General features: G+C 31.7%; 1 pseudogene; it reads left to right on the top strand.

Annotated features, from left to right (window-relative positions):
• The first annotated feature begins 383 nt into the window (after positions 1–383).
• LOC141698251 (laccase-11-like) overlaps positions 384–13,267 on the top strand; it is a 92,914-nt pseudogene continuing 80,030 nt past the window's right edge.

Below are 13,267 nucleotides of genomic sequence, written 5' to 3'. Positions count from 1 at the left end.
CTCATATATTTGTTTTGTTCTAACCATGGTAGTTAAGCGAAAAGATGGCAAGAATTAGGCGCACTGCTCGTAAGAGCGTACCTGGTGGCCCCTACCGTGTCGTAGGCTTCCAGATGCCAGAGCAGGTAGTACAGTTGTGTGAGAAAGTGCTTTAGATGGAAGGTTGTAAAGATACAATGGGTTATCTATCGATTCCAAATCGGAATCGATTATGTAAATTAAATTTTATTTTGGGTTGTAATATATATATATTATCTGGTTGGTAGTTGTAATCTTGTCTCAAACTTAATCCTATTAGATCCTGTTAATAGTTAATCGGGATTTATGCTTATTTAATGTTAGTTTAATGGTGTGTGGGTCCTCATTTTCTAATCCCGAAACCCTTCACAACCAATGCCATTCTTATTGCACCTGGCCAAACCACTAATGTGTCGGTAACAGCTGACTAGTCTCCAGGCCATTACTTCATGGCAGCAAGGCCTTTCATGGATGCACCAATAAACGTAGAGAACATAACTGCCACAGTAATTTTACAATATGAAGGCATTCCAAATACTGTACTTTCTACCTTGCGTCAACTTCCAGCCCAAAACAACACCAACTTTGCATTAAATTATACAGTAAACTTAAAAGCCTAAACACTCCACAATTTCCAACAAATGTTTTAGAGTTGATCGACACATGTTTTATACCGTTGGTCTCGGGCTAAACACCTGTTCCAACTGCCTGAATGGAACACAAGTAACAGCATCAATGAACAATATAACATTTATGATGCCAAATACTGGACTCTTGCAAGCTCATTATTTCAACTTTCCAGGTATATTCAGGACTGATTTTCCAGACCGTCCCTTGCCCCGTTTCAACTATATAGGTGCACCACTCACAACTAACCTTAAAACTACCTTAGGCACCAGGTTAAGTAAGCTGAAGTTTAGTTCTACAGTGGAATTGGTGTTGCAAGACACTAATCTCCTCACTGTCAAGTCTCATCCATTCCATCTTCATGGCTTCAACTTCTTTATTATGGGAAGCGGTGTAGGAAACTATAACCCGAAGAAAGACCCTGCTAAGTTTAACTTTGTCGATCCACCTGGGAGAAATAATGTTGGTGTTCCCACTGGAGGTTGGACTACTATCCGGTTCAGAGCTGATAATCCAGGTTGTAAAGAGTTGATTGTTTCAAATCGTTAGTATGTGGTGATTTATGATTTCCTAGTATGGTTGTACTTATTCTTCTTAGATGTGTAGCTAACATCTAAGTCATTTGTTAATCTTTATTAAAGTGAAAGTGGATATAGAGGCTTAGAACTTGCCATGTTAGCATAGGTTTATGTATGTTATCATGCATGATTCGTAGTGTAATTTTAACCATCTTACGATGCCCTATGTAATCTCAATAGATAACTTGCTTATTAAACCGTTATCTTTTCAGATCTTATAGACATATAGGGTCTAAGCATAATTGGTGTCTGCTCAACTTTTATCTTATTTGTGGATGCTTAGTAGTAGGGTATACGTAAATCGAATGATAGCGTATACTAATTTCGTGTTATCTGATTAGTTGTCATCACCATCACATGCTAAGATTAAATGCATAAACTTTGAATGAAGTATTTAATGAAATTAGAATCCCATGTTTTATCTCATATAAGTAAATCAGTTTTATTCTCATAGTTAATGCATGCTAGTATAATCACTTTAATTAGTTAATCAACTCAAAATTGATACTTGTCTAGTGAATAATAATCATATATTGTTGCATAAGTGCATATTCAGTTTAAACCAGTCCATGTGGAAACAAACTTAACTTAATCTTATACTACTTGTGATCGCGTACGCTTGCGTGGTTTTGTGCGAACAGGAAACAGTTTCAAGAGCTCTATATTGCATGGCACCTATTGAGATAAAAGAGTTATCGACACAATTGCAGGAATTACTAGGTAAAGGAGTTATTCGACCCAGCGTATCTCCTTAGGGCGTGCCAGTACTATTTTTCAAAAAGAAATATGGAAGTATGAGATTATGCATTGATTATCGCGAACTCAACAAGCTGACTATTAAGAACAAGTATTCTTAACCGTGAATTGATGACTTGTTTGATAAATTGAAATATGCGTCATGTTTTTTAAAAATTGATTTGAGATCTGGCTATCACCAGTTAAAGATTAAGGCAGAAGATATTCCAAAAATAGCATTTCCTATAAATTTTTAGTAATGGCATTTGGATTGACGAATGCACCTGCTGCTTTAATGGATTTGATGAATAGATTTTTAAAAAGTATTTGGACAAGTTTGTAATTGTGTTTATCGAAGATATCTTGATCTACTCTGGATTGGAAGTGGAGCATACTAACATCCAATGATAGCATTAGAATTACTACAAAATGAAAATGTATATGCTAAGTTCTCAAAGTGTGAGTTTTGGTTAAAAGAAGTTCAATTTCTAGGACATGTGGTTAGTTGTGAAGGAATTAAAGTGGACCCTGCAAAAGTTGAAGCAATAATGAATTGGGAGAGACCAAAAACTCCAACTAAAGTAAGAAGTTTTCTAGGATTAGATGGTTGTTATCAACGATTTGTACAAGATTTTTTTTAAGATAGTTGTTCCATTGATTAAGTTGACAAGAAAGAATGAGAAATTCGTATGGACAGAAAAATGTGAGGAAATCTTTCAGGAATTAAAGAAAAGGTTGGTTTCTGCGCCAGTGTTGGTTCTACCTGACGAAAAGGGCGAGTTTGTAATCTATAGTGATGTTTCTCATAAAGGACTAGGTTGTGTGTTAATGCAACATGGAAAAGTGATAGCATATGCTTTTTAGTCAACTAAAACCTCATGAATGGAAGTACCCTACGCATGATTTGGGATTGGGAGTGATTGTGTTTGCGCTCAAGATTTGGGGATATTATCTAGACGGAGAAAAATGTGAGATCTATACGGATCATAAGAGCTTAAAGTATATCTTTACTCAAAAGGAATTGAATATGGACAAATAATATGGTTGGAACTAATCCAGGATTATGATTGTACTATAAATTATCATCCTGGAAAAGCGAATGTTGTGGCGGATGCGTTATGTCGCAAAGAAAGTTTAAATCTATTAGTCACATCGGCAAGACTGGCAAAAGAATTTGAAAGCATGGAAATTGAGGTACGAGTACCAGAGTCAACAGACGATGTGGTTTACGCAATGACATTTAAGCCCGAAATACTAGAAAAGATTCGTCATTGTCAGGAAAAATTAATAGATCATGAAAGGGTTAAATTAACTGCTGAAGAAACCGAAGCTCAAAAAGATGATAAAGTCATATATAGATTTTGTTCACACATTTGGATTCCGAATGTTGCGGAGCTGAAACATGAAATTTTACATAAAACGCATAATTCAATATTTTCAATTCATCCCGGAAGTACGAAAATGTACCAAGATTTGAAGGAAAACTTCTTGTGGCTAAACATGAAGAAGGAGATTGTCGAATGGATAAGTAAGTGCTATACATGTCAGAGAGTGAAAGTGGAACACAACGACCCAGTGGGTTACTTCAACCACTGGATAATTCTGAATGGAATTGGGAGCACATTGCAATAGATTTTATGGTAGGATTTCCAAATATGAAAGCTAATCACGATGCGATATGGGTGATTATTAATCAACTAACTAAGTCCGCGCATTTCTTTCCAATTAACCAAAGATTCTCATTGGAAAAGCTGGTTAAGCTTTATTTATATGAAATTGTGGTGCGACATGGAATGCCAGTTTCTATTATGTCAGACAGAGATCCTAGATTTAATTCAAGATTCTGGATACTATTTCATGATCATTTGGGCAGGAAATTGAACATAAGTACTGCTTATCATCCACAGACCGATGGGCAAAGCGATATAACTATTTAAACAATTGAGGATATGTTAAGAGTCTGTACATTAGATTTCAAAGAAAACTGGGATGACCATTTACCATTGATAGAATTCTCGTACAATAATAGTTATCACGCAAGCATTGGCATGCCACCATATGAAGCGTTGTATGGAAGAAGGTGTAGATCTCCTGTACATTGGGACGAAGTTGGTGAACGCAAATTATTGGGTCCAGAATTAGTTCAACAAACAAATGAAAAAGTGGAATTGATTTGCAAAAGGTTGATAGGCCCAGGATCGACAGAAAAAGTATGCAAACCAGAATCGAAAAGACATAGAATTTAAACCTGGAGAAAAAGTGTCATTGAAAGTGTCACCATGGAAAGGCGTATCCAGATTTGAAAAGAAAGGGAAGTTGAGTCCTAGGTATATTGGACCATTCGAGAGACTCAAGCAAGTTGAAAAAGTGGCGTACAAGTTGGCATTACCGCCGCAGATGCAACACCTTCATAATGTTTTAATGTCTCTCTACTTAAGAGATATAATCCCGATGTGAACCATGTGATAGAAATTGAACCAGTAGAGATTCAGCAAGATCTGTCTTATATCGAATAGCCAGTTCAGATATTAGATCGGAAAGAGAAGAAGCTTAGAAATAAAACGATGCCATTAGTAAGAGTTTTGTGAAGAAATCCTAAAATTGAAGAATCGACTTGGAAACTTGAAAGTGAAATGCTTGAAAAGTATCCACATTTGTTTACTTAGGTAAGATTCGGGGGACGTAATTCTTTTAAGGGGGGAAGGATGTAACGATGGTGATTCCCGTGAATTATATTATGTAAATAAAATATAAATTATGTGGGTTATGTGCAAATTATGTGAATTAGTGAAGGAATATTTAAAAATATGTTATTCCATTTTGATGATTCAGTACACGACTCAAGATATGAAATATGGTTAATAACCGAGTTGAAGTGTCAGTCGGGCTGTTAGATGAGACGTGATTCATAAAGACCGATTAAATGAAAAGTGGAATTGATAATATGATTAAAAAATAAATTAAGTGGATTATGTGAAAAATATCTGGTGGAAAAGGGTTTTATATGTTTATATGATTATTTGACTAAAAGTATCTGAACCAAATTATTATTTGAATTATCGATTGATCGCTAATTGCGAAAAGTACTTATAAATAAAGTTTAAATGAGAGAAATGGCAGCTATTAGATTTGATTGAATGAAATACATGAATATATGTAATTTGACCTTTACGTGTGTGAATTTGTGATTGGGTGACTTTTAAATATTTTAAAATGAGTTATTTAGTGAAAAATAAGGGTTATTTGATCTTTAAATATCTTTATAAAATAATCAGAGTATGTTCAAGTTATGAAACTTGTTTTATTATATCTATAATAGTCCTAGAGACTTTTTTAAAATAAGGATGGGAATTATTTTAAGTTGTTAGTATTTTAAAATGATTTTAAAAGAATTATTTCTAATGTTCCGTGTTAACTTGCAAAATTCACAGAAAATCATCCGGTCACTCAAATATTATTTTAAAAATATGGCTGGAAAGCTAATTTTGTGATATTTATTTTTAACAATTCGTATAAAGGGAAAAAGAAAATTCATAAATTTATTGTGTATTTACGAGATTCCCGTGGGGCTTCTCTTCTTTTCCCGACTTCTTCCTGCTACTCTTTCTCTCTCGAACTCTCTGACTTCTCTCAATTTGGAAAGCGAGGAAGTGCGAAATAGGAAAGGAAAAAAGGTTTTAAGTGACAGTAACCCGGTTTAGATAAAAATGGAAAGCACTTGAGTTAAGCGAGAAGATGGCAATCCTTAGGCGCACAGCACGTAAGAGTGTGTTTAGTGGCCCTTGTACAGATCCTGTTAGCAGGTTTGGGGTTAGTTATTATATTAATTATGTTGTTTAATATATGTGTCGTGAGCACTAAATTAGTACCCCGGGTTTGAGGGCGTCAGACTAGCGAGGACTAGATCGACTCTATTCGATTTTAGGACCGGACCGTAAAAAAATCATATTGAACCCGGACTGGGCAGGTTTGGACCGGTTTAATTAATATTTATATAAAATTTAAATTTTCATAATTTAATTTTTTTTCAAATATATATATTGTTATTTCGTGCGGCAATAAAAATTTTAGAATTAGTATATATATTATTATTTTAAAATTTAATATTAATTTTAAATATATTAATATCAATATTTTATCACATGAATTATAAAATTTAGTAATTTAGAGTGTATTCAATCTATTTTATTACATTAATTTTTCAGCTATTAATTTGGATCATATTAAATATGATATGGGTGAATATTTAATAATTATATATGATCTTTTAAAACATAAGGTTAAGGTAAATAATTATATACATGAATTCAGGTCCATTCAGATCTGGAATGAATTTTTTCAAGTCTTGAACTGGACCAGACCCAAAGCTGGAATTTTTACAATATTAAAGACCGGGGACCGGACCGGCTATGTTCAGTTCGATCCGGGTCTTGGATCGGCAGATACGGTACAATCCGGGTTATAGGTCTAGACCGGAATCGTGTGTAGCCTTAATTTTTGACACAACTTAATGGATTTAAGCATTTTGAGTATTGTTTATTGAGTAATGGGTATTTGAATTTTTCACACTATAATTAGATTATGAAACATACATAGAATTTTTTTTATGAATTCAAATATATTGAAGGTATAATAAATGTTACTAATTTTTCAGTTTTTCCGATACTCCCTTCTATCTCGTTATAACAAACATATCCCCTTTTCCATTTTTTTACATCAAAAATATATTATTTTCATCCAATATTATTTTTTTAAGACTTTTATTACTATTCATTATTAAGGGTTAAATATCATTTAGACCACTCAATTCACTACTAACTTTCAGTTGGGTCATCCAACTCAAAAAAAATTCAGTCAACTCACATATCTCTTTCAAATTTTCACATAAGTCACTTGTCGTTACTCACATTAAAAATTGGATGGAAAAGTAACTCAGCAATCTGACATGGTTGTTTAAGTCTAGAGTGGCATGTAAATCTCATCTAAATCTTGTATCCGACCCATTTTTTATATTTTAATCTCCCATCCCCCTTTTCTACAATCTCTCAATTAGGGTTCTATAGCAAGCTCCCGCCATCTTCTATGTATATACAAAGAGCAGCAGCTCTTCGGTTAGAAAGTCGTTCGATGGTAGTAGTAACTCTTTCACGGGACATAAACATTACTACTTTGATTTTGAATATTGTTTCAATGATATCAAATGCAAGTGCGATCTTCTGGCCCCATGTCAAGAAGTTTGGAAAGAAGAGACATTGGACTCGGGAAGAAGGTTTTTCGGTTGTATGTAATATAAGGCAAGTTTTTTTTTGTATTATTTTCTTGTTTAATGCTTAAATGTATTTAGCTAACTTAGCTCATATTTGGTTAGGATTGAAGGAAAAAATATAACTTTTTTATGGGTTGATCCTCCATACACTGAAAGAGCAAGAGAAGTTGTTCAAGAATTGAAGGCAAAACTGAGGGCCAAAGATGATCAACTACAAAAAACAATGACATAGTTACATTTTGTTAAAAAAAGTTGATTTTGAACGAATAATGTATATTACTTCGTAAGAAAAATAATGAATTAGCAGCTTCGGTCCATAAAAAACAAGATGGTAGCAAAATGAAGAAGTTGGTATTGCTTATTATTATAACTTGGTTTGTTTTTTATAATAAAAAATTCTCATTACAAAGAGTCATAGTAGAACTTAATAAATCAGGGAACATGTCACACTGCCGTTTACAAAATGTCTCAAAAGATTCCCATTACAAATTCATATTCTAAATATCAAAAGTAACATAATCACTTCTTTTTTTGCATTGGAGGTGCAAAAGACTTGATAGACTTTATTAGGGTTTTTTTCTTGGTTGGTTGTGCAACTGATAGAGGTGTTTTACAGGTGTTGTGCATCTAGTACTTGTGTGGTTCCCTGGACTTAAAGTTGGAAAAAATAGTTAAAAACATATGTATTGTACAACATTATGCAGAAACTAAAAATTATTGTAAAAGTCAAAAAAACAAAATTCATCCCATGGTTAGACCTAACTTCTGGTTCTTCCATGTGTACCATTATATCATTCATCAATTCATCCGCACTAGTTTGGATTTCTTGTTGTTGTAAGTTTATTTCTTTAGTTACTTCTTTCATTGGATCATATGCATGCTGCTTCTTTTGTGGTCTCTCCTTTGTTTTTGGGATGCTCTGGATACATTTGTCTATCAAGGCATTTATCTCTCTTGTGACCTTCCTTCCTACACAGAACACAGTGCATTTTTTTTCCTGAAAAACTCAGTCTAACCTTCTTACCACTGGATATGATACCCTTCCAACCCTCTTTTTTTCTTATCTTTCTAGGCCTACCTCTAAGTTGTTTCACAATCAAAGGGGCATAATTGTGTCACATTCAACATTTTCCCAGAAGTCTTCACCTCTTATTACATCCAAGCAGTGAGAGTAACACCTCATGTATATTTCTTTTGTATAGTATTTGTCGACATAGTAAAAAATATTATGTCTAGCCTTTTAAATTGCAACAACACCACGAGCACATGGTATCCTTATCAAATCCCACAGTCTACAAGAACAACTTCCATTTTTTAAATTTACAGAACATGAAGTACCTTTTCCTTTCACTGCATATGTTTCCCTCCCATCCCAAAGCACAGAATAAACACAAGAATCTTTCATTGCCTCAGTGAAAATTTTCTTAGCTTTAGGAAAAAATAAACAATCTATTTGGCCATTATATATCTATTTTCATGCACTTTTATCATTATCATGTCATGTATTTCGATAAGCATATCAATAAGAGGCATGTACCTTACTTTGAGAATTCAGGATTGAAACTTTCACTGATATTATTCTCAGTAGAATCAGTCAATGAATGTGTCTTGAAGTAAGCCTTGGACCACACAGCAGGACCAAATTGTATCATCTTATAAAATGCACCTTTGGAGGCACGAGCAAATTCTTTTATTGCAGACTTAAAAGCTTGTGGGTGAGTTACAGTAGATGCTCTCCTGTATGCATCATTCACTGTATCACTTGGATATTTTTCTTTTAAGTTAGCACCTAGATGTCGGGTGCAAAACCTATGTGCCACCTTATGTAATAGTTCCCTTATAGCCATGTCCAATCCCTATTTCCAAAACATGTATTAACAAGTTAAAAATTTGCATAATGAGTGTATTAACATGTTTATATGAAATGATTGGTTACCTTTTGCATAATAATTTACAAACCTGGGTTACAGTATATGAAGTGAAGTTATAGAAAATCCTTTTTTTATTATCATGCATATCAAGTTATGTTAATCAAATATCAATTTTAATTTTAATAAATATGACAATGATGAAATAATCTACTAACAGTTTATTAACTTTCGAGAATAAAAGATGAGAAAATAATATTATTTAAAAAAAATCAAATTAATTTAGTATTTTTTTAAAATAAAAATAATAATAATAATAATAATAATAATAATAATAATAATAATAATAGAAGTCATGTAATAGGAGTCTATTAACTAAAATCTGAGAATGGAATATGAGAATTTATACTATTCATTAATAAGTGAACACTATTTCGATAGAATACGGTGTTACTAAATTAACGCTTTATTTAATATGGAAACACTTTTCAATGTAACATTGTTATAAAGTACCAACATGCTAGATTATAGTTATCACCACAAAATCTAATTAATTAATATCAATTTAAACTTTAGTTCGACCCCACGTAACTACATAGTTATACAAGATTTATATATTTAGTTTCACCATAATTTATGGTTTAATTCCACGTAGCAACATAATAATTAAAATATAATGGAATAATATTAAAATATCCAATTTTGGTTATCATTATATAATCTAAAAATTAGTTTCACTTTAAATTTGAGTTCGATTTTCCGTAACAACATAATTATAGAAGATTTATTTAATTAGTTTCACTTATTTAATTTCAAAATAATTTCGGATTCGATTTCAGATAGCTATATAATATAAATAAATGTACTACTAATTAAATACTAGAAATCGAATAATCATTCTCATCCCCGTGCTTGGCACGGGTTATCGGCTAGGATAATATAAAAAGAAATTATTTCTTTATTCGATAATTCAACCTTTACAAATGAGCTAGCATCTGTATATTTATCAAAAGCCTCAAAAGGATTTTTCTTATTATAAGTGTGCCAATTGCGCCTTAATATCAAAATACATTCTTTAATCTAAGTATATTATAATTAAGTGTTCTTGGACCTTCTCTTTTGGGTCCAACAGCTTCCCTCTACTTGTTTCCTTGCTCGGCAGTCTTTTTAATGTGTTGCTCCTATTATAAGTTAAGGTCAATTGCTGAAATTTATATAGTCACACAACATGCATTAATCTCTGAGTCTCTTAATCTTTTGATAGGAAGAGGATATTCACCGGTATGCATATCTGTAGAAATTAGAATCAACATAAATAGTTGTATTGAACCTGGGATAAGGTAAGCCTTTGATTGGTTTTTGACCATATCTCTGCCATGCCCACGTATCACCGGATAATTATTTTTATATCATTTGATATACAATCTTCAGGCTAAAAGTCCCAAGAGTTTCCTCATCCCCTTGATTACAGGATTCCTAATATACCTAGATCGATCAATAGGCTTCGATCTGATTTTCACAGGCTTCCCTTGGATGTAACAGTATTCCTTCTTTGGAGGAGGATATTTCTGATGTATCACTACGCCATAGATTGCATACTGCAACGTGCAACAAGCATTGCGAGAGCCCGAAAAAAGGTTGCTACATGTGTCAAATTGGCTATTACAACATTTTTTGGGGGTTGCAATTTTAGCTGTTGGAAAAGCACTTTATTGCAACCCGGACACAGTCTATTGCAACCCCTGAATATGTGTTATAGTAAGAGGCTTCTACAACGTTAACTAGGGTTGCAGTACTAGTTGGCCAGTGTTGCAGTAGGTGTTTTACATTCTATTAAAATATTGCAGAGCTCACAAATTGCAACGCTATATAATACTTGATATTTCACAATTAAAATTTAATAAAAAATTATATTCATTTTCCACAAATAAGAAACCTGTTGATTTCTTAAATTCCAAACAATATAATACAAACTGAATTTACAAAATATAAATAAACTTGAACTATCAATTAAAAAATCTTAAAAAGTTGGGATCTATAGAGTTTTCTCTATGCTCATTTTTTAAGAAGGTTCCGTATGCGGAAGGCAAGTAAACTTGTGGAATATGTAGTGCAGCCCTCGTCAATGCATGAGAGCTCTTGGACATACACGCACAGTCCCACAGAATCTCTTACAATACTAGTACTCAGTGCTTACCTTCCACTGGTTTTTTAATGTCTCATACTCTAACTTCTTAACTGATACAAGATATTCCCTCTCCACATACGTGGAATGATCTACATGGTACCCCAGCTAGAATGCCCAGACCTATGAACATTAGGTAAAACTTTCACAAGATAAAAAAGGCTACAAACATTGCTCTAATTTTAAAATAAAACTATTAGTTAACTTAAAATCATAATATTTTTCAAACTGACGAAGAAAATCACCTTCCTCAATTTTCCAACCCTTTCAACAATAAAGTACAGACGCAATCTCTTCTATATATAATAAGAGAACATGGTGATAATATTCATGAGATTAAAAAGTTTCATTGAAATGACTAATTTACCCCTCTTTTATATATAATAAGAGAACATGGTGATAATATTCATGAGATTAAAAAGTTTCATTGAAATGACTAATTTACCCTTATACTTTAAATTTATATAAAAAGGTTGTTGGGAAGAATTGAACCCAAGCCTTTACAATCACAAGCACATAACCTTACCACTACACCACACTGTTACTTAAGTTTTTTATCATACACATAATATGTGAGTGTCTTAAATAGCGACAATTTATTTAACTTTAAATATGATTACTAAAATATTTGTAGAGTTAGTTTTGAACAATTGAATTTGAGATATAAAGTTAAGCATAGTACATAAATGGATCATTCCCTTATTTATTAAACAATTTTTAATTTGAAAAGTATGTCTCATTCATTTTTAATATATATTTTTTAATAAAAAAATAAACTGTATATATAATTAATTTTTTTATATGTTAAAAATAGATACACTTATATAAATAATATATATGTGTACTACATATTTAGATAAGTTATAATTAGCGTATTTCAATTTATTTCGAATTCAAAATTAGAACTTGACCCATTTTTTAAAAAATACTCGAAATTTGACTAAATGACATGCCCGTAAATATCATGTCACTGCCTAGGTTTAATTTAAATTACGAGTTCGACTAGAAAATCTTACCAACAAAGAAAAGTTTTGTGATATCTTATGTTGGTAAAAATTAATATCTTTAACATCTTTATAGAATCAAGTCAATTGATAATATGTATCAAAATTACTAGCATCAAAATCAAAATTTTACCCATTTTGAAAAAAATACTCAAAATTTGACTACATGGCCCAAACAAAAATGCATTATCACTATCTAGGTTTAATAAATTTAAATTACGAGCTGGACGAGAATATCTTACCAATAAGGATAAATTTTATAGTATCTTATATTATTAAAAATTAATATTGTTGAGCTCTTTATAGGATCAAGTTAATTGATATTATGTATCAAAATTACTAACTGATTGGTTTTACATTATTACATCTGGAACTTGACCCAATATTTAAATATATTCAAAATTTCACATGAGATGTTACAAGCTCCATTAAAACTATGAAGATGTACTAAATCGATTTATTTATTAATGTTTCACTTTATAAAAATTAGGTTTAAAATATTATTCAATGATGGTGAAGTTATAAAAAGAGGTGCTCCTAAAGTCCTATTTTTTTCATTTTATTTAGAAAAAAATAAATTACAACTATAAAGTATAATTAATAATTTTCATTAACATGTTATTTGAAAAGTGGTAAGACATTTGATGCTTCTTCATAAAAAATAGTTTATTTATTGCATTATTTAATTAAAGATATATTTATATTCAAATATTTGTGAGTCAAATCCTAAATTTTGTATTACTCAATTTGATATGGTTATTATCAGTAATCATATACATAAAGACCTTATCTTTTTTTGTGGAGTTCTGGAGTCCAAAATCTTAACTTCATATTACAATCCAATCTAATGGTTCAGGTTTTATGTTTCTAATAATTTAAAAACTAAAATAATAAACTACAAGATATAAATGTGTCTTATGGTGTTATATCATTAATGGTCAACAAGTTGAATATTTACGTGTTCTTACAACATGAATACGTATGTT

This window comes from Apium graveolens, chromosome 2 (assembly GCF_009905375.1).
Source record: "Apium graveolens cultivar Ventura chromosome 2, ASM990537v1, whole genome shotgun sequence".
NCBI lineage: Eukaryota > Viridiplantae > Streptophyta > Magnoliopsida > Apiales > Apiaceae > Apium > Apium graveolens.
The sequence above is the reverse complement of the archived record's forward strand: the minus strand, read 5'-3'. Positions and strand labels throughout refer to the sequence as shown.